Source organism: Panulirus ornatus, chromosome 61 (genome assembly GCF_036320965.1).
Source record: "Panulirus ornatus isolate Po-2019 chromosome 61, ASM3632096v1, whole genome shotgun sequence".
Classification (NCBI taxonomy): Eukaryota; Metazoa; Arthropoda; class Malacostraca; order Decapoda; family Palinuridae; genus Panulirus; species Panulirus ornatus.
The window spans coordinates 12344526-12366537 of NC_092284.1; the positions used below are offsets into that span (position 1 = coordinate 12344526).

General features: G+C 50.3%; 1 protein-coding gene across 1 annotated transcript in view; it reads left to right on the forward strand.

Annotated features, from left to right (window-relative positions):
* Nucleotides 1–22012, forward strand: part of LOC139767395 (uncharacterized) — a 743720-nt gene that overhangs the window by 492383 nt on the left and 229325 nt on the right. The window contains exon 8 of the mRNA XM_071696732.1: nt 16212–16453. The gene's annotated coding sequence lies outside the window, so the exon portion shown is untranslated. The remainder of the gene's footprint in view (nt 1–16211; nt 16454–22012) is intronic.

The window sequence follows — 22012 nt, forward strand, 5'->3', positions numbered from 1 at the left end:
CGCGTTGAGGTAGGCAAGTGTCGGCTGGCCAGGGAGCGGCAGCTTGTCTACTGGATCGCGGTGAGGTAGGCTAGGGTCGGCTGGCCAGGGAGCGGCAGCTTGTCTACTGGATCGCTGTGAGGTAGGCTTGGGTCGGCTGGCCAGGGAGTGGCAGCTTGTCTACTGGATCGCGGTGAGGTAGGCTAGGGTCGGCTGGCCAGGAAGCGGAAGCTTGTCTAGTGGATCGCTTTGAGGTAGGCAAGGATTGGTTGGCCAGGGAGCGGCAGCTTGTCTCCTGGATCACGGTGAGGTAGGCTAGGGTCGGCTGGCCAGGGAGTGGCAGCTCGTCTACTGGATCGCGTTGAGGTAGGCTAGGGTCGGCTGGCCAGGGTGTGGCAGCTCGTCTACTGGATCGAGTTGAGGTAGGCTATTGTCGGCTGGCCAGAGAGCGGCAGCTTGCCTACTGGATCGCTGTGAGGTAGGCTAGGGTCAGCTGGCTAGGGAGCGGCAGCTTGTCTACTGGATCGCGGTGAGGTAGGCTACGGTCGGCTGCCATGGAGTGCCAGCTCGTCTACTGGATCACGGTGTGGTAGGCAAGAGTCGGCTGGCCATGGAGTGGCAGCTTGTCTACTGGATCGCGTTGAGGTAGGCAAGTGTCGGCTGGCCAGGAGCGGCAGCTTGTGTACTGGATTGTGTTGAGGTAGGCTAGGGTCGGCTGGCCAGGGAGCTGCAGCTTGTCTACTGGATCGTGTTGAGGTAGGCTAGGGTCGGCTGGCCAGGGAGTGGCAGGTTATCTACTGGATCGCATTGATGTAGGCAAGGGTCAGGCTGGCCAGGGAGCGGCAGCTTGTCTACTGGATCGCGGTGAGGTAGGCTAAGGTCGGCTGGCCAGGGAGTGGCAGCTCGTCTACTGGATCGATTGAGGTAGGCTATTGTCGGCTGGCCAGAGAGCGGCAGCTTGCCTACTGGATCGCTGTGAGGTAGGCTAGGGTCAGGCTGGCTAGGGAGCGGCAGCTTGTCTACTGGATCTCGGTGAGGTAGGCTACGGTCGGCTGGCCATGGAGTGGCAGCTCGTCTACTGGATCGCGGTGAGGTAGGCTAGAGTCGGCTGGCCAGGGTGTGGCAGCTCGTCTACTGGATCGCGTTGAGGTAGGCAAGTGTCGGCTGGCCAGGGAGCGGCAGCTTGTGTACTGGATTGTGTTGAGGTAGGCTAGGGTCGGCTGGCCAGGGAGTGGCAGCTTGTCTACTGGATCGTGTTGAGGTAGGCAAGGGTCGGCTGGCCAGGGAGTGGCAGCTTGTCTACTGGATCGCGGTGAGGTAGGCTAGGTCGGCTGGCTAGGAGTGGCAGCTCGTCTACTGGATCGCGGTGAGGTAGGCTTCGGTCGGCTGGCCATGGAGCGGCAGCTTGTCTACTGGATCACGGTGAGGTAGGAAGGGTCGGCTGGCCAGGAGTGGCAGCCTTGTCTACTGGATCGCGTTGAGGTAGGCTAGGGTCGGCTGGCCAGGGAGTGGCAGCTCGTCTACTGGATCGCGTTGAGGTAGGCTAGTGTCGGCTGGCCAGAGAGCGGCAGCTCGTCTACTGGATCGCGTTGAGGTAGGCTAAGGGTCAGGCTGGCCTGGGAGCGGCAGCTTGTCTACTGGATCGCGGTGTGGTAGGCTAGAGTCGGCTGGCCATGGAGTGGCAGCTTGTCTACTGGATCGCGTTGAGGTAGGCAAGTGTCGGCTGGCAAGGGAGCGGCAGCTTGTGTACTGGATTGCGTTGAGGTAGGCTAGGGTCTGCTATCCAGGGAGTGGCACTCGTCTACTGGATCGCGTTGAGGTAGGCAAGGGTCGGCTGGCCAGGGAGCGGCAGCTTGTCTACTGGATCGCGGTGTGGTAGGCAAGGGTCCCTGGCCAGGGAGTGGCAGTTCGTCTAGTGGATCGCGTTGAGGTAGGCAAGTGTCGGCTGGCCAGGGAGCGGCAGCTTGTCTACTGGATCGCGGTGAGGTAGGCTAGGGTCGGCTGGCCAGGGAGCGGCAGCTTGTCTACTGGATCGCTGTGAGGTAGGCTTGGATCGGCTGGCCAGGGAGTGGCAGCTTGTCTACTGGATCGCGGTGAGGTAGGCTAGGGTCGCCTGGCCAGGAAGCGGAAGCTTGTCTAGTGGATCGCTTTGAGGTAGGCAAGGATTGGTTGGCCAGGGAGCGGCAGCTTGTCTCCTGGATCACGGTGAGGTAGGCTAGGGTCGGCTGGCCAGGGAGTGGCAGCTCGTCTACTGGATCGCGTTGAGGTAGGCTAGGGTCGGCTGGCCAGGGTGTGGCAGCTCGTCTACTGGATCTAGTTGAGGTAGGCTATTGTCGGCTGGCCAGAGAGCGGCAGCTTGCCTACTGGATCGGTGTGAGGTAGGCTAGGGTCAGCTGGCTAGGGAGCGGCAGCTTGTCTACTGGATCTCGGTGAGGTAGGCTACGGTCGGCTGGCCATGGAGTGGCAGCTCGTCTACTGGATCGCGTTGAGGTAGGCTAGTGTCGGCTGGCCAGGGTGTGGCAGCTCGTCTACTGGATCGAGTTGAGGTAGGCTATTGTCGGCTGGCCAGAGAGCGGCAGCTTGCCTACTGGATCGCGGTGAGGTAGGCTAGGGTCAACTGGCTAGGGAGCGGCAGCTTGTCTACTGGATCTCGGTGAGGTAGGCTACGGTCGGCTGGCCATGGAGTGGCAGCTCGTCTACTGGATCGCGGTGTGGTAGGCAAGAGTCGGCTGGCCATGGAGTGGCAGCTTGTCTACTGGATCACTGTGAGGTAGGCAAGGGTCGGCTAGCCAGGGAGTGTCAGCTTCTCTACTGGATCGCGGTGAGGTAGTCTAGGATCGGCTGGAGAGGGAGTGGCAGCTTGTGTACTGGATTGTGTTGAGGTAGGCTATTGTCGGCTGGCCAGAGAGCGGCAGCTTGCCTACTGGATCGCTGTGAGGTAGGCTAGGGTCAGCTGGCTAGGGAGCGGCAGCTTGTCTACTGGATCTCGGTGAGGTAGGCTACGGTCGGCTGGCCATGGAGTGGCAGCTCGTCTACTGGATCGCGTTTGAGGTAGGCAAGAGTCGGCTGGCCAGGGAGTGGCAGCTTGTCTACTGGATCGCGTTGAGGTAGGCTAGGGTCGGCTGGCCAGGGAGCGGCAGCTTGTCTACTGGATCCTGTGAGGTAGGCTAGGGTCGGCTGGCCAGGGAGGTGGCAGCTTGTCTACTGGATCGAGTTGAGGTAGGCTAGGGTCGGCTGGCCAGTGAGTGGCAGCTTATCTACTGGATCGCATTTATGTAGGCAAGGGTCGGCTGGCTAGGGAGCGGCAGCTTGTCTACTGGATCGCGGTGAGGTAGGCTACGGGTCGGCTGGCCATGGAGTGGCAGTTCGTCTACTGGATCGCGTTGAGGTAGGCAAGGGTCGGCTGGCCAGGGAGTGGCAGCTTGTCTACTGGATCGCTTTGAGGTAGGCTAGGGTCGGCTGGCAGGGAGCGGCAGCTTGTCTACTGGATCGCTGGTGAGGTAGGCTAGGGTCGGCTGGCCAGGGAGTGGCAGCTCGTCTACTGGATCGCGGTATATGTGGTAAGGCAAGAGTCGGCTTGGCCATGGAGTGGCAGCTTGTTCTACTTGGTTCACTGTGATGGTAGGGCAAGGGTCGGCTAGCCAGGGATAGTATTCAGCAGTGTCAGCTCTACTGGATCGCGGTGAGGTAGTCTAGGATCGGCTGGAGAGGGAGTGGCAGCTTGTGTACTGGATTGTGTTGAGGTAGGCTATTGTCGGCTGGCCAGAGAGCGGCAGCTTGCCTACTGGATCGCTGTGAGGTAGGCTAGGGTCAGCTGGCTAGGGAGCGGCAGCTTGTCTACTGGATCTCGGTGAGGTAGGCTACGGTCGGCTGGCCATGGAGTGGCAGCTCGTCTACTGGATCGCGTTGAGGTAGGCTAGTGTCGGCTGGCCAGGGTGTGGCAGCTCGTCTACTGGATCGAGTTGAGGTAGGCAAGTGTCGGCTGGCCAGGGAGCGGCAGCTTGTGTACTGGATTGTGTTGAGGTAGGCTAGGGTCGGCTGGCCAGGGAGTGGCAGCTTGTCTACTGGATCGTGTTGAGGTAGGCTAGGGTCGGCTGGCCAGGGAGTGGCAGGTTATCTACTGGATCGCATTTATGTAGGCAAGGTTCGGCTGGCTAGGGAGCGGCAGCTTGTCTACTGGATCGCGGTGAGGTAGGCTACGGTCGGCTGGCCATGGAGAGGCAGGTTATCTACTGGATCGCACTGAGGTAGGCAAGGGTCGGCTGGCCAGGGAGTGGCAGCTTTTCTACTGGATCGCTTTGAGGTAGGCTAGGGTCGGCTGGCCAGGGAGTGGCAGCTCGTCTACTGGATCACTGTGAGGTAGGCAAGGGTCGGCTAGCCAGGGAGTGTCAGCTTCTCTACTGGATCGCGGTGAGGTAGGATAGTGTCGGCTGACCCGTGTGTAGCAGCTCGTCTACTGGATCCAGTTGAGGTAGGCATGGGTCTGGTAGCCAGTGAGCGGCAGCTTGTTTACTCGATCGCGGTGTGGCAGGCAAGAGTCGGCTGTCCATGGAGTGGCAGCTTGTCTACTGGATCGCGTTGAGGTAGGCAAGTGTCGGCTGGCCAGGGAGCGGCAGCTTGTGTACTAGATTGTGTTGAGGTAGGCTAGGGTCGGCTGGCCAGGGAGTGGCAGGTTATCTACTGGATCGCATTGAGGTAGGCAAGGGTCGGCTGGCCAGGGAGTGGCAGCTTGTCTACTGGATCGCGGTGAGGTAGGCTAGGGTCGGCTGGCCAGGGAATGGCAGCTCGTCTACTGGATCACTGTGAGGTAGGCAAGGGTCGGCTAGCCAGGGAGTGTCAGCTTCTCTACTGGATGGCGGTGAGGTAGTCTAGGATCGGCTGGACAGGGAGTGGCAGCTCGTCTACTGGATCGCGTTGAGGTAGCCATGGGTCGGCTGGCCAGTGAGCGGCAACTTGTCTACTGGATCGTGGTGAGGTAGGCTAGGGTCGGCTGGCCAGGGAGTGGCAGGTTATCTACTGGATCGCATTTATGTAGGCAAGGGTCGGCTGGCTAGGGAGCGGCAGCTTGTCTACTGGATCGTGTTGAGGTAGGCTAGGGTCGGCTGGCCAGGGAGTGGCAGGTTATCTACTGGATCGCACTGAGGTAGGCAAGGGTCGGCTGGCCAGGGAGTGGCAGCTTGTCTACTGGATCGCTTTGAGGTAGGCTAGGGTCGTCTGGCCAGGGAGTGGCAGCTCGTCTACTGGATCACTGTGAGGTAGGCAAGGGTCGGCTACCCAGAGAGTGTCAGCTTCTCTACTGGATCGCGGTGAGGTAGGATAGGGTCGGCTGACCCGTGTGTAGCAGCTCGTCTACTGGATCGAGTTGAGGTAGGCAAGGGTCTGGTAGCCAGTGAGCGGCAGCTTGTCTACTGGATCGCGGTGTGGCAGGCAAGAGTCGGCTTGCCATGGAGTGGCAGCTTGTCTACTGGATCGCGTTGAGGTAGGCAAGTGTCGGCTGGCCAGGGAGCGGCAGCTTGTGTACTGGATTGTGTTGAGGTAGGCTAGGGTCGGCTGGCCAGGGAGCGGCGGCTTGTCTGCTGGATCGCGTTGAGGTAGGCAAGTGTCGGCTGGCCAGGGAGCGGCAGCTTGTGTACTAGATTGTGTTGAGGTAGGCTAGGGTCGGCTGGCCAGGGAGTGGCAGGTTATCTACTGGATCGCATTGAGGTAGGCAAGGGTCGGCTGGCCGGGGAGTGGTAGCTTGTTTACTGGATCGCTTTGAGGTAGGCTAGGGTCGGCTGGCCATTGAGTGGCAGCTCGTCTACTGGATCACTGTGAGGTAGGCAAGGGTCGGCTAGCCAGGGAGTGTCAGCTTCTCTACTGGATCGCGGTGAGGTGGTCTAGGGTCGGCTGGACAGGGAGTGGCAGCTCGTCTACTGGATCGCGTTGAGGTAGCCATGGGTCGGCTGGCTAGTGAGCGGCAACTTGTCTACTCGATCGTGGTGAGGTAGGCTAGGGTCGGCTGGCCATGGAGCGGCAGCTTCTCTACTGGATCGCGGTGAGGTAGGATAGGGTCGGCTGACCCGGGTGTAGCAGCTCGTCTACTGGATCGAGTTGAGGTAGGCTAGGGTCGGGTAGCCAGTGAGCGGCAGCTTGTCTACTCGATCGCGGTGAGGTAGGCTAGGGTCGGCTGTCCAGGGAACGGCAGGTTATCTACTGGATCGCGGTGAGGTAGGCTGGGGTTGGCTGGCAAGGGAGTGGCAGCTCGTCTACTGGATCGCGTTGAGGTAGGCAAGGGTCGGCTGGCCAGGGAGCGGCAGCTTGTCTACTGGATTGTGTTGAGGTAGGCTGGCCAGGGTGTGGCAGATCGTCAACTGGATCGCGTTGAGGTAAGCAATGGTCGGGTGGCCAGTGAGCGGCAGCTTGTCTACTGGATCGCTTTCAGGTAGGCCAAGGGTCGGCTGGTCAGGGAGCGGCAGTTTGTCTACTGGATCGCTTTAAGGTAGGCAAGGATCGGTTGGCCAGGTAGCGGCAGCTTGTGTACTGGGACGCGGTGAAGTAGGCTATGGTCGGCTGGCCATGGAGTGGCAGCACGTCTACTGAATCGCTTTGAGGTAGGCAAGTGTCGGCTGGCCAGGGAGCGGAAGCTTTTCTACTGGATCACGTTGAGGTATGCAAGGGTCGGCTGGCCAGGGAGCGGCAGCTTGTCTACTGGATCGCGGTGTGGTAGGCTAGGGTCGGCTGGCCAGGGAGCGGCAGCTCGTCTATTGGATCGCGTTGAGGTAGGCAAGTGTCGGTTAGCCAGGGAGTGGCAGCTTGACTACTGGATGCGTTGAGGTAGGCAAGGGTAGGCTGGCCAGAGAGCGGTAGCTTGTCTACTGGATCGCGGTGAGGTAGGCTAGGGTCGGCTGGCCAGGGAGCGGCAGCTTGGCTACTGGATCTTGGTGAGGTAAGCTAGGGTCGACTGGCCAGGGAGCGGCAGCTTGTCTACTGGATCATGTTGAGGCAGGCTACGGTCGGCCGGCCAGGGAGTGGCAGCTCGTCTACTGGGTCGCGTTGAGGTAGGCAAGGGTAGGCTGGCCAGGGAGCGGCAGCTTGTCTACTGGATCGCGGTGAGGTAGGCTAGGGTCGGCTGGCCAGGGAGCGGCAGCTTGTCTACTGGATCTCGGTGAGGTAGGCTAGGGTCGGCTGGCCAGGGAGCGGCAGCTTGTCTACTGGATATCGGTGAGGTAGGCTAGGGTCGACTGGCCAGGGAGCGGCAGCTTGTCTACTGGATCGCGGTGAGGTAGCCTACGGGGAATCGGAGAGATGAGAGGTTGGTGCTCAGCGGTGACGTGATCACACTTCTTGATAATGTTTTCTCCATACGGGGCATCGCACATGAATTTGCCCTGTCCTCAAACACTGTGGAGTGGAATAGAAGATGGGTGGAGAGCGGTAATATTAACGACTTAATGTAAGTTATAGTGTGTGTGAAAAGGAGTGGGACATGGCAGCAATGATGAAGGATGCATAGAGAATGAGATATCTGCATCAGAGTTTATTAAGAGTTTATTAATTCGTCACAAGAGGCAGCCAAATGAAGGTCAAAGTATTATACTGCTATACATTTGAATAACAAGTCATACTGAGGACGTTGCATGACCTGGACGAGGTAAGTAAGTTTTTGTTGAAATCATAAGACATGTTTGACGCCATCGGTGAATCACTGAACGAAACCCAGGACGCAAGTGGGTGGAGCTGTTGCCGTATGGTTCATCGTCAGATCCTTATTATGCTTTACTTCTCGTGAAATTTATAGACTATACGAGTGAATAGTAATGTTATCTATACATTACGTAGAAGCTGTACATTTTTACATATGAGCATAAAGAATATACTTTGATTACGTGATTACATATCGAGATATTTTTTCATATACGTCTATTTAAAAGAAATTCTAAATGAGCTTTGTATGATCATTTTGATTAAGAAATAGATAATTTTATCTAATATTGAGCGTATATTATCAGAAAAGACGTCAACATGTTTGGTTGGTAGGGTGAAGTACATGGAGACACCGTGAGCGGGTGGGAGGGTGGGAGCCGCCGGCCTCAGACCTGAGTGTCAACACGCCTCTGGATTCCAACCCAAGTTTTCATCTCGACTTTTTTTACACGTTGTATTTATATATGTTGGTGACGTCACCTGATGTTCTAACGTCACTGTTCCATGATTAGGTCGGCCTGATGACGTCGATTTCAAAATGGTTTTGACGTCAGCACAGAAATGTTAGGAAGATTTGATCATATATTTCTTACAGTTCACTCTTTGTTAATGTTTCCTCCTGTGTTGCGTTACATAGGCTGAGTTTATCATCATCTTTTAGACCAGTGGATTTCACTCACGTGTACGTATTTCATACATTTCGTGGTATAATGTTTATATTAAGTCTATAGTATCCTATAACGTGTTATAAGATGGGATCTTATATGATGATAATTCTTCTTTGTTAACAATACTGCCACTATTCATGACCCCTTGATATGCCTTACCATATAGTAACCTGTTGCCTCTTATTGAACCTACAGTATGTCTTCAACTGTACCTGTAGGTTATGTTTCGCTGTAACTAATGGTCATCTTCTGCTGTACCTAACCTTCGTATTCTGCTGTACCTACAGGTCGTCTTCTACTGTACCTGCAGGTCGTCGTCTTCTATACCTACAGGTCTTCTTCTGCTGTACCTACAGGTCGTCTGCTTCTGTACCTCCAGGTTGTCTGCTGCTGTACCTCCAGGTTGTGTTCTGCTGTACCTCCAGGATGTCTTCTGTTCCACCTCCAGGTTGTCCTCTGATGTACCTTCAGATTGCCTTCTGCTGTACCTTCAAGCTGATTGCTTCACCTCCAGGTTTGTGTCTGCTGCACCTTCAGGATGTCTTCTGCTGTACTTCTAGGTTGTCTTCTGCTGCACTACCAGGCTGTCCTCTGCCGTACCTCTAGGTTCTCCTCTGCTGCACCTTCAGGTCCTTTGCTGAACCTCCAGTCTGTCTCCTGCACTTCCAGGTTGTCTTCTTTTGAACCTCCAAGTTGTCCTCTGCTGTACATTCAAGTTGCTTTCTGCTGTACCTCCAGTTAGTCTGCTCCACCTCCAGCTTGTCTTCTGATGTACCTTCAGGTTGTCTTCTGCTGTACCTTCAAGCTGTTTGCTTCACCTCCAGGTTTTTCTTCTGCCGTACCTCCAGGTTGTCTTTTACTGTACCTCGAGGCTGTCTTCTGCTGCACCTCCAGATTGTCTTCTGCTGTACTTCTAGGTTATCCTCCGCTCCACCTTCAGGTTGTCTTCAGCAACACTTAAGGTTTTCTTCTCCTGTACCTTCAGATTGTCTTCTGATGCACCTCCAGGTTGTCCTCTGCTTCACCTTCAGGTTGTCTTCTGCTCCATCTTCAGATTGTCTTCAGCTGTACCTCCAGGTTATCCTCTGCTCCACCTTCAGGGTATCTTCTGCTGCACTTACAAGTTGTATACTGCTGTACCTCCAGGTTGTCTTCTGCTGTACTTCCAAGGTGTTTGCTGCTGTACCTTCAGGTTGTCTTCTGTTGTACCTCTAGGTTGTCTTCTTCTGTACCTCCAGGTTGCCTTTTGCTGTACCTCCAGGTTGTCCTCTACTCCACCTTCGGGTTGTCTTCTGCTCCACTTACAGGTTTTATTCTGCTGTACCTCAAGGTTTTATTCTACTGTACCTCCAGGTTGTCTTCTTCTGTACCTCCAGGTTGCCTTCTACTGTACCTCCAGGCTGTCCTCTACTTCACCTTTGGGTTGGCTTCTGCTACACTTAGTCTTTATTCTGCTGTACCTTCAGGTTTCCTTCTCCTGTACCTCCAGGTTGTCTTCTGATACTCCTCCAGGTTGTCTTCTCCTGTAACTCCAGGTTATCCTCGGCTCCAATTCATGTTATCTTATTCTGCACTTACTGGTTGTATACTGTTGTACCTCCAGGTTATACTCTGCTTTACCTCCATGTTGTGCTCTGCTGTTCCTCCAAGTTGTCTTCTGCTGTACCTCCAGGTTTTCTTCTGCTGCACCTACATTTTGTCTTCTGCTGTACTTCCAGGTTGTCTGCTGCTGTACCTCCAGGTTGTCTTCTGCTGCAGCTACAGGTTTTCTTTTGCTGCACTTCCAGGTTGTCTGCTGCTGTACCTCCATGTTTTCTGCTGTACCTCCAGGTTATTTTCTGCTATATTCCAGGTTCTGCTCTGCTGTTCCTCCAGGTTGTCTTTTACTCTACCTCAAGATTATCTTCTGCTATACCCCGAGGTTGTCGTCTGCTGTACCTTGAAACTGTTTGCTTCACCTCCAGGTTTTTTTTCTGCTGCATTTCCAGGTTGTCTTCTGCTTCACTTCCAGGTTGTCTTCTGCTGCACATACAGGTTGCCTTCTGCTGTACTTCCAGGCTGTCTGCTGCTGTACCTCGAGATTGTCTCCTGCTGTACCTCTAGACTGTCTTCTACTGAATCTCCAGGTTGTCTTATGCTGTACCTCCAGGTTGTCTTCTGCTGTACTTCCAGGCTGTCCTCTGCTGTACCTCCAGGTTGTCTTCAGCTGTACTTCCAGGTTGTCCTCTACCGTACCTCCAGGTTCTCTTCTGTTGCACCTTCAGGTATTTTGCTGAGCCTCCAGTCTGTCTCCTGCACTTCAAGGTTGTCTTCTGTTGAACCTCCAAGTTGTCCTCTGCTGTACATTCAAGTTGTTTTTGCTGTACCTCCAGTTTGTCTGCTGCTCCTCCAGGTTGTCTTCTGATGTACATCCAGTTTGTCTGCTGCTCCTCCAGGTTGTCTTCTGATGTACCTCCAGGTTGTCTTCTGCTGTACCTTCAGGTTGTCTTCTGCTCCATCTTCAGGTTGTCTTCTGCTGCACCTTCAGGTAGTCTTCTGCTGCACCTCCAGGTTTTCTTCTGCTGCACTTCCAGATTATCTTCTCCTGTACCTCCAGGTTGTCTTCTGATGCACATCCAGGTTGTCTTCGGCTGTAACTCCAGGTTATCCTCTGCTCCACATTCAGGTTATCTTCTGCTGCACTTACAGGTTGTATACTGCTGTACCACTAGGTTGTCTTCTGCTGTACCTTCAAGCTGTTTTCTTCACCTACAAGTTTGCTTTTGTTGCACCTCTAGGTTCTCCTCTGCTGCACCTTCAGGTCTTTTGCTGAACCTCCAGTCTGTCTCCAGCACTTCCAGGTTGTCTTCTTTTTGAACCTCCAAGTTGTCCTCTGCTGTACCTTCAGTTTATTTTCTGCTATACCTCCAGGTTTTCTCCTGCTGCATCTTTAGGTTGTCTTCTGCTGCACCTCCTAGTTGTCTTCTGCTGGACCTGCATGTTGTACTCTGCTCCACCTTCAGGTTGTCTTCTGTTACACGTACAGGTATTATTCTGCTGTACCTCCAGGTTTTCTTCATCTGTATCTCCAGGTTGTCTTCCGATGTAACTCCAGGTTGTCTTCTGCTCCACCTTCAGGCTGTCTTCTCCTACACTTACAGGTATTATTCTGCTGTACCTCCAGGTTTTCTTCTGTATCTCCAGGTTGTCTTCTGATGTAACTCCAGGTTGTCTTCGTCTGTAACTCCAGGTTATCCTCTGCTCCACATTCAGGTTATCTTCTGCTGCACTTACAGGTTTTATGCTGCTGTACCTCCTGGTTATCTTCTGCTGTACCTCCAGGTTGTGCTCTGCTGCTCCTCCAAGTTGTCTTCTGCTGTACCTTCAGGTTGTCTTTTACTGTATCTCAAGGCTGTCTTCTGCTGTACCTTCAAGCTGTTTGATTCACCTTCATGTTGTCTTCTGCTGTGCCTCTAGGTTGTCTTCTGCTGTACCTTCAAACTATTTGCTTCACCTTCAGGTTTTTTCCTGCTGCACCTCCAGGTTGTCTTCTGCTGCGCCTACACGTTGTCTGCTGCTGTACCTCCAGGTTGTCATCTGCTGTACTTCTAGGTTGTCTTCTGCTGCATCTCCAGGTTGTGTTCTGATGTACCTCCAAAGTGTCTCCTGCTGTACTTCCAGGTTGTCCTCTGCTGTACCTCCAGGTTCTCTTCTGCTGCACCTTCAGGTTTTTTGCTGAAAACTCCAGTCTGCCTCCTGCATTTCCAGGTTGTCTTCTTTTGAACCTCCAAGTTGTCCTCTGCTGTAAATTAATGCTCTTTTCCGCTGTACCTCCAGGTTGTCTTCTGCTGCACCTACAGGTTGTCTTCTGCTGTACTTCCAGGTTGTCTGCTGCTGTATCTCCTGGTTGTCTTCTGCTCCATCTTCAGGTTGTCTTCTGTTGCACCTCCAGGTTGTCTTCTGCTCCATCTTCAGTTTGTCTTTTGTTGAATCTTATGGTTGTCCTCTGCTGCATCTTCAGGTTGTCTTCTGCTACACTTCCAAGTCTCATTGTGCTGTACCTCCAGGTTTTCTTCTCCTGTACCTCTAGGTTGTCTTATGATGTACCTCCAGGTTGTCTTTTGCTGCAACTCCAGGTTATCCTCTGCTTCACATTTAGGTTATCTTCTGCTGCACTTACAGGTTTTATATTGCTGTAATTTCAGGTTATCTTCTGCTGTACCTCCACGTTGTGCTCTGCTGTTCCTCCAAGTTGTCTTCTGCTACACCTACTGGTTGTCTTCTGCTGTACCTTCAAGCTGTTTGCTTCACCTACAGGTTTTTTTTCTACTGTACCTCCCGGTTGTCTTCTGCTGTACCTTCAAGTCATTTTCTGCTTTACCTCCAGGTTGTCTGCTACTGTACCTCCAGGTTGTCTTCTGCTGTACCTCAATGTTGTCTTCTACTGTACCTTCAATCTCTTTCCTTCACCTCTAGGTTTTTTCTGTTGTACCTCCAGGTTGTCTTCTGCTGCACCTACAGGTTGTCTTCTGCTGTACTTCCAGGTTGTCTGTTACTGTACCTCCAGGTTGTCATCTGCTCCACCTTCAGGTTGTCTTCTGCTACACTTACAGGTTTTATTCAGCAGTACCTCCAGGTTTTCTTCTGTACCTCCACGTTGTCTTCTGATGCACCTCCAGGTTGTCTTCTGCTGTAACTCCAGGTTATCCTCTGCTCCACATTCAGGTTATCTTCTGCTGCACTTAGAGGTTTGTATACTGATGTACCTTCAGGTTGTCTCCAGCTGCACTTCTAGGTTATCTTCTGCTGTACATCCCGGTTGTCCTCTCCTGTTCCTCCAGGTTCTCCTCTGCTGCACATTCAGGTCTTTTGCTGAACCTCCAGTCTGTCTCCAGCACTTCCAGGTTGTCTTCTTTTGAACCTCCATGTTGTCCTCTGCTGTACCTTCAGTTTATTTTCTGGTATACCTCCAGGTTTTCTTCTGCTGCACCTCCAGCTTGTCTTCTGCTGTACCTGCAGGTTGTCCTCTGCTCCACCTTCAGGTTGTCTTCTGCTACACTTACAGGTATTATTCTGCTGTACCTCCAGGTTTTCTTCATCTGTATCTCCAGGTTGTCTTCTGATGTAACTCCAGGTTGTCTTCGTCTGTAACTCCAGGTTATCCTCTGCTCCACATTCAGGTTATCTTCTGCTGCGCTTACAGGTTGTATACTGCTGTACCTCCAGGTTGTGCTCTGCTGTTCCTCCAAGTTGTCCTCTGCTGTACTTCCAGGATGTCCTCTGCTGTAACTCCAGGTTCTCTTCTGCTGTACCTTCAGGTTGTCTTTTGCTGTACCTCAAGGCTCTCTTCTGCTGTACCTTCAGGCTGTTTTATTCACTTTCAGGTTGTCTTCTGCTGTACCTCTAGGTTGTCATGTGCTGTAACTTCAAGCTGTTTGCTTCACCTTCAGGTTTTTTTTCTGCTTTACCTCCAGGTCGTCTTCTGCTGCACCTACAGGTTGTCTTTTGCTGTACCCCCAAGTTGTCTTCTGCTGTACCTCTAGGATGTCTTCTGCTGCATCTCCAGGTTGTCTTCTGCAGTACCTCCAGGTTGTCTTCTGCTGTACTACCAGGTTGTCATCTGCTGAACCTCCAGGTTGTCCTCTCCTCTTCCTCCAGGTTCTCTTCTGCTGCACCTTCAGGTCTTTTGCTGAACCTTCAGTCTGTCTCCTGCACTTCCAGGTTGTCTTCTGTTGAACCTTCAAGTTGTCATTTGCTGTACATTCAAGTTGCTTTCTGCTGTACCTCCAGTTTGTCTGCTATACCTCAAGGTTGTGTTCTGCTGCACCTCCAGGTTGTGTTCTGCTGCACCTCCAGGTTGTCTTCTGCTGTACCTGCAGGTTGTCCTCTGCTCCACCTTCAGGTTGTCTTCTGCTACACTTACAGGTATTATTCTGCTGTACCTCCAGGTTTTCTTCATCTGTACCTCCAGGTTGTCTTCGTCTGTAACTCCAGGTTATCCTCTGCTCCACATTCAGGTTATCTTCTGCTGCGCTTACAGGTTGCATACTGCTGTACCTCCAGGTTATCTTCTGCTGTACCTCCAGGTTGTGCTCTACTGCTAATTCAAGCTGTCTTCTGCTGTACTTACAAGTTGTCCTCTGCTGTAACTCCAGGTTCTCTTCTGCTGTACCTTCAGGTTGTCTTTTGCTGTACCTCTAGGCTGTCTTCTGCTGTACCTTCAAGCTGTTTGCTTCGCTTTCAGGTTGTCTTCTGCTATATCTTCAAGCTTTTTGCTGCACCTCAAGGTTATCTTCTGCTATGCCTCCAGGTGAAGACTGTCTTCTGCTGTACCTTCAAGATGTTTGATTCACTTTGAGGTTGTCTTCTGCTGTACCTCTAGGTTGTCTTCTGCTGTACCTTCAAGCTGTTTGCTTGACCTTCACGTTTTTTTCTGCTGTATCTCCAGGTCGTCGTCTGCTGCACCTACAGGTTGTCTTCTGCTGTACCTCCAAGTTGTCTTCCGCTGTACCTCCAGGTTGTCTTCTGCTGCATCTCCAGGTTGTCTTCTGCTGTACCTCCAGGTTGTCTTCTGCTATACTACCAGGTTGTCATCTGCTGTACCTCCAGGTTCTCCTCTGCCCCAACTTCAGGTTGCCTTCTGCTACACTTACAGGTTTCATTCTGCTGTCAATACCAGTGTCGGTGTACTGACTAGCGTGAGCACTGTTGAGGGAATTTATGCCACTGAAATACGTCAAATGGCTGCAAGGTTGCAACAGGCATATCCAGAGGACCTGGAGGACTGCTATCCTGATGAATCCTTCATTATGTTCAGTGCACAAAGTGCAAGTCACATGTGATGACAAGACCCTTTATATGCACTTCGTGAACTAGACACTTCACAACTGGATGTGCTTTTGCCCAACATATGAGTTGCTTTGATTATTCATGCGACTATTATGGCGCCAAATGCTGGAGGGGATCGAGCCATTAAAATATCTAGAAACATGCATTCCGCATTAGCGTTACTATAAGTTAACCCAGCATGCTATCGACTCCGTGATCAGCTTATATAGGATTTGTGTATAGTGTTATAATTTCATGCTTTACGTGTGAGGAATTAATGGTTTTAATATAGTGCCTGGCGCCCCAAGGTAGCTTAACTCACAGAGGGGCTCCACAAGTGAACACAGGTATAAGGTATCATGTGTTAAGTTCAATTCTGATATTTTCTATCACTGGCTGTCATACGTGTTATCTGCGTCTCTAGAGGATGGCGCTTTGATCACGCCGCTGGCATATCTGTCCAATCGAAAAAGATCAGTATGGAAAATGTTACTCTCCTAGACTAGTGTGGTGCCAGTCTATCATGAAAGTGATATATAGAACTCTACCTCAGCGATCAGATAGCGTTACAATAATCACCTGCTCTGCGTCTGATATCTCCTCTGATGACATTTTTTGATATTTTCGGCAGAGATGATAGGTTCCACCGAAATTTGAGATTCGAAAAGGTGGTGTTAATGGTCACAATAACACCATAAAAGATAGTACACATATTAATACAATGATCAGAATCAAAGCACTTCATTATCAGTATAAGTTCGCTTTACTATTAAGCACATTTTACTTAATATGTCACCTAGGAGAAAGTCTTTTTTTTTTACCCTAACCGTTCTCTACACGTTCTCCTTTACAAGTTACGAGCTTATCATAAGATAGATTTAGTGGTGGCAATATTAACGCCTTCATAAAACCTATAGTAATCTAGGGTAGTTATCCTTCTCAAATACATTCTCCGTCGTTCAAATATGTGACGTCAGATGTTTATGTCAGTTGACCCAGAGCAATGGTGGCTTAAGGATTTATCCAGTGTGTGTCTGTGTTTGTACAATGGTTTTAAACCCATTTTTTTGACAGTGTTACGGTGTGAGAACTGTCGACATACCAGTGGATATAAGAACAATGGCTAATTATCCTAAAGCGTCTTCATCTGGTGTACAAGACATTCAGAGAGTGTAAACATTCAGTTGTCGATGCCATGAAGATCACACACAAACAAGCGTTCGTCACAAGAGGCAGCCAAATGGAGGTCAAAGTATTATACTGCTATACATTTGGATAGAGAAGTCATGCTGAGGACGCTGCATGACCTGGACGAGGTAAGTAAGTTTTCGTTGAAATCATAAGACATGTTTGACGCTGGCGGTGAATCACTGAACGAAACCCAGGACGCAAGTGGGTGGAGCTGTTGCCATATGATTCATCGTCAAATCTTTATTATGCTTTACTTCTGGTGAAATTTATAGACGATACGAGTGAATAGTTATGTTATCTATACATTACGTAGAAGCTGTACATTTTTACATATGAGCATAAAGAATATACTTTGATTACGTGATTACGTATCGAGATATTTACTTTTTCATATACGTCTATTTAAAAGAAACTCTTAATGAACTTTGTATGACCATTTTGATGAAGAAATAGATAATTTTATCTGATATAGAGAGTATATTATCAGAAAAGACGTCAACATATTTGGTTGGTAGGATGAAGTACATGGAGACACCGAGACCGTGAGCGGGTGGGAGGGTGGGAGCCGTAGGCCTCAGACCTGTTAACACACTTCTGGATTCCAGCCCAAGTTTTCATCTCAATTTTTTGTACACGTTGTATTTATATATGTTGGTGACGTCACCTGATGTTCTGACGTCACTGTTCCATGATTAGGTCGGCCTGATGACGTCGACTTCAAAATGGTTTTGACGTCAGCATAGAAATGTTAGGAAGATTTGATCATATATTTCTTACAGTTCACTCTTTGTTAATGTTTCCTCCTGTGCTGCGTTACATAGGCTGAGTCTATCATTATCTTTCAGACCAGTGGATTTCACTCACGTGTACGTTTTTCATATGTTTCGTGGTATAAGGTTTATATTAAGTCTCTTTATAGTATCCTATAACGTGTTATAAGATGGGATCTTATATAATGATAATTCTTTTTTTTTTCAACAATACTGCCATCATTTATGACCCCTTGATATGCCTTACTATATAGTAACCTGTTGCCTCTTATTGAACCTACAGTATGTCCTCAACGGTACCTGTAGGTTGTGTTTCGCTGTAACTACTGGTCATCTTCTGCTGTACCTAATCTTCGTATTCTGCTGTACCTACAGGTTGTATTCTGCTGTACCTACAGGTCGTCTTCTATTGTACCTACAGGTCGTCTTCTATTGTACCTACAGGTCGTCTTCTACTGTACCTACAGGTCGTCTTCTAGTGTACCTACAGGTCGTCTTCTAGTGTACCTACAGGTCGTCTTCTAGTGTACCTACAGGTCGTCTTCTACTGTACCCACAGGTCGTCTTCTACTGTACTTACAGGTCATCTTCTACTTTACCTCTGTCTTCTACTGTACCTACAGGTCGTCTACTACTGTACCTACAGGTCATCTTCTACTGTACCTCCAGGTTGTCTTCTACTTTACCCACAGGTCATCTTCTACTCTACCCACAGGTTGTCTTCTACTGTACCTACAGGTCGTTTTCTATGCCTAGAGGTCATCTACTGTACCTACAGGTCGTCTTGTCCTGTGCCTTCAGGTTATCTTTTACTGTACCTCCAGGTTGTCTTCTACTGTACCTACAGGTCGTCTTCTACTGTGCCTCCAGGTCGTCTTCTACTGTACCTACAGGTCTTCTTCTGCTGTACCTCCAGGTCGTCTGCTGCTGTACTTCCAGGTCGTCTGCTGCTGTACCTACAGGTTGTCTGCTGCTGTACCTCCAGGTTGTGCTCTGCTGTACCTCCAGGATGTCTTCTGTTCCACCTCCAGGTTGTCCTCTGATGTACTTTCAGGTTGTCTTCTGCTGTACCTTCAAGCTGTTTCCTTCACCTCCAGGTTTCTCTTCTGCAGCACCTCCAGGCTGTGCTCTGATGTACCTTCAGGTTGTCTTCTGCTGTACCTTCAAGCTGTTTGCTTCACCTCCAGGTTTTGCTTCTACTGTACCTCCAGGTTGTCTTTTACTGTGCCTCGAGGCTGTCTTCTGCTGTACCTCCAGATTGTCTTCTGCTGTACATCTAGGTTATCCTCCGCTCCACCTTCAGGTTGTCTTCAGCAACACTTACAGGTTTTCTTCTCCTGTACCTCCAGGTTGTCTACTGATGCACCTCCAGGTTGTCCTCTGCTTCACCTTCAGGTTGTCTTCTCCTCCATCTTCAGATTGTCTTCGGATGTAACTCTAGGTTATCCTCTGTTCCACCTTCAGGGTATCTTCTGCTGCACTTACAAGTTGTATAGTGCTGTACCTCTAGGTTGTCTTCTGCTGTACCTTCAAGCTGTTTGCTTCACCTCCAGGTTTATGTCTGCTGCACCTCCAGGATGTCTTCTGCTGTACTTCTAGGTTGTCGGATGCTGTACCTCTAGGTTGTCTTCTGCTGTGCCTTCAAACTGTTTCCTTCACCTCCAGATTTTATCTGCTGCATCTCCAGGTTGTCTTCTGCTGTATCTACAGGTTTTCTTCTGCTGTACTTCCAGGATGTCTGCTGCTGTACCTCTAGGTTGTCCTCTGTTGTACCGCTAGGTTGTCTTCTGCTGCATATCCAGGTTGTCTTCTACTGTACCTCCAAGTTGTCTTCTGCTATACTTCCAGGTTGTCCTCTGTTGTACCTCCAGGTTCTCTTCTGCTGCACCTTCAGGTCTTTTACTGAACCTCAGTCTGTCTCCTGCACTTCCAGGTTGTCTTCTATTGAACCTCCAAATTGTCCTCTGCTGTATATTCAAGTTGTTTTCTGCTGTACCTCCAGTTAGTTTGATGCACTTCAAGGTTGTCTTCTGCTGTATTTCTAAGATATCCTCTGCTCCAACTTCAGGTTGCCTTCTGCTGTACTTCCAAGTTGTCCTCTGCTCCACTTCAGGTCATCTTCTGCTGCACTTACAGGTTGTATACTGCTGTACCTTCATGTTGTCTGCTGATATACCTCCAGGTTGTCTGATACATACCTCCAGGTTGTCTGATACTGTACCTCCTGGTTGTGCTCTACTGTACCTCCATGCTGTCTTCTGTTGTACCTCCAGGTTATCTTCTGCTGTACCTCGGGGTTGTCTTCTGCTGTACCTTCAAGCTGTTTGATTCACCTTCAGGTTGTCTTCTGCTGTATATTCAAGCTGTTTGCTTCACCTCCAGGTTTTTTTCTGCAACACCTCCACGTTGTCTGCTGCTGCACCTACAGGTTTTCTTCTGCTGTACTTCCAGGTTGTCTGCTGCTATACCTCCAGGTTCTCATCTGCTGTACCTCTAGGTTGTCTTCTGCTGCATTTCCAGGTTGTCTTCTTCTGTACTTCCATATTATCCTCTGCTGTACATCAGGTTCTCTTCTGCTGCACCTTCAGGTTTTTTGCTAAACCTCCAGTCTGTCTCCTGCACTTCCAGATTATCTTCTGTTGAACCTCCAAGTTGTCCTCTGTTGTACAATCAAGTTGTTTTCTGCTGTACCTCCAGTTTGTCTGCTGCACCTCCAGGTTGTCTTCTGCTTTACCTTCAGGTTATTTTCTGCTGTATCTTCAGGTTGTCTTCTGCTGCATCTTCAGGTTGTCTTCTGCTGCATCTTCAGGTTGTCTTCTGCTGCATCTTCAGGTTGTCTTCTGCTGCATCTTCAGGTTGTCTTCTGCTGCACCTTCAGGTTGTCTTCTGCTGTACCTCCAGGTTTTCTACTCCTGTACCTCCAGGTTGTCGTCTGATGCACCTCCAGGTTGTCTTCGGCTGTAACTCGAGGTTATCCTCTGCTCCACATTCAAGTTATCTTCTGCTGCGCTTACAGGTTGTATACTGCTGTACCACTAGGTTGTCTTGTGCTGTACCTTCAAGCTGTTTGCTTCACCTCCAGGTTTGTTTCTGCTGCACCTCCAGGTTGTCTTCTGCTGTAATTCCAGGTTCTTTGCTGCTGTACCTCTAGGCCGTCCTCTGCTCCACCTGCAGGTTGTCTTCTGCTACACTTACATGTTTATACTGCTGTACCTCCAGCTTTTCTTCTGTACCTCCAGGTTGTCTTCTGATGCACCTCCAGGCTGTCTTCTGCTGTAAATCCAGGTTTTCCTCTGCTCCACACTCAGGTTATCTTCTGCTGCACTTACAGGTTGTATGATCCTGTACCTCCAGGTTATCTTCTCTTGTACATCTAGGTTGTGCTCTGCTGTACCTCCATGTCTTCCGCTGTGCCTTGGGGTTATCTTCTGCTGCACCTCAGGTTGTGCTCTGTTTTTCTCCAGGTTCTCTTTTTACTGTACCTCATGGCTGCCTTCTGCTGTACCTTTAAGCTGTTTGATTCACCTTCAGGTTGTCTTCTGCTGTACCTCTAGGTTGTCTTTTGCTGTACCTTCAAACTATTTGCTTACCTCCAAGTTTTTTCCTGCTGCACTCCAGTTTGTCTGCTGCTGCACCTATACGTTGTCTGCTGCTGTACCTCCAGGTTGTCATCTGCTGTACTTCTAGGTTGTCTTCTGCTGCATCTCAAGGTTGTCTTCTGATATACCTCCAAGTTGCCTTCTGCTGTACTTTCAGACTGTCCTATGCTGTACCTTCAGGTTCTCTTCTGCTGCACCTTCAGGTCTTTTGCTGAAAACTCCAGTCTGCTCCTGCACTTCCAGGTTGTCTTCTGCTGTACCTCCAGGTTGTCTTCTGCTGTATCTTCAGGTTGTCCTCTGCTGCACTCCAGGTTGTCGTCTGCTGTACTTCCAGGTTCTTTTCTGTTGAACCTCAAGTTGTTCCTCTGCTCTACATTCAAGTCATTTTCTGCTGTACCTCCAGTTAGTCTGCTCCACCTACAGCTTGTCTTCTGCTGTACCTTCAGGTTGAGCTCTTTTCTACCTCTAAATTGACATCTATTCCACCTCCAGGTTGTCTTGTGCTCCATCTTCTGGTTGTCTTCTGCTGCACTTCCTGGTTGTCCTCTGCTCCACCTTCAGGTTGTCTTCTGCTACACTTACAGGTTTTATGCTTCTGTACCTCCAGCTTTTCTTCTCCTGTACCTCCATGTTGTCTTCTGATGCACCTCCAGGCTGTCTTCTGCTGTAACTCCAGGTTTTCCTCTTCTCCACACTCAGGTTATCTTCTGCTAACACTTACAGGTTGTATGATGCTGTACCTCCAGGTTATCTTCTGCTGTACATCTAGGTTGTGCTCTGCTGTACCTCATGTTGTCTTCCGCTGTACCTAGGGGTTATCTTCTGCTGTACCTCCAGGTTGTGCTCTGCTGTTTCTCCAGGTTGTCTTTAACTGTAACTCATGGCTGTCTTCTGCTGTACCTTTAAGCAGTTTGATTCACCTTCAGGTTGTCTTCTGCTGTACCTCTAGGTTGTCTCTTGCTGTACCTTCAAACTATTTGCTTCACCTCCAAGTTTTTTCCTGCTGCACCTCCAATTTGTCTACTGCTGCACCTACACGTTGTCTGCTGCTGTACCTCCAGGTTGTCATCTGCTGTACTTCTAGGTTGTCTTCTGCTGCATCTCAAGGTTGTCTTCTGATATACCTCCAAGTTGCCTTCTGCTGTACTTTCAGACTGTCCTATGCTGTACCTTCAGGTTCTCTTCTGCTGCACCTTCAGGTCTTTTGCTGAAAACTCCAGTCTGCCTCCTGCACTTCAGGTTGGCTTCTTTTGAACCTCCAAGTTGTCCTCTGCTGTACTTAAGGTTTTCCCTGTACCTCCAGGTTTCTTTTGCT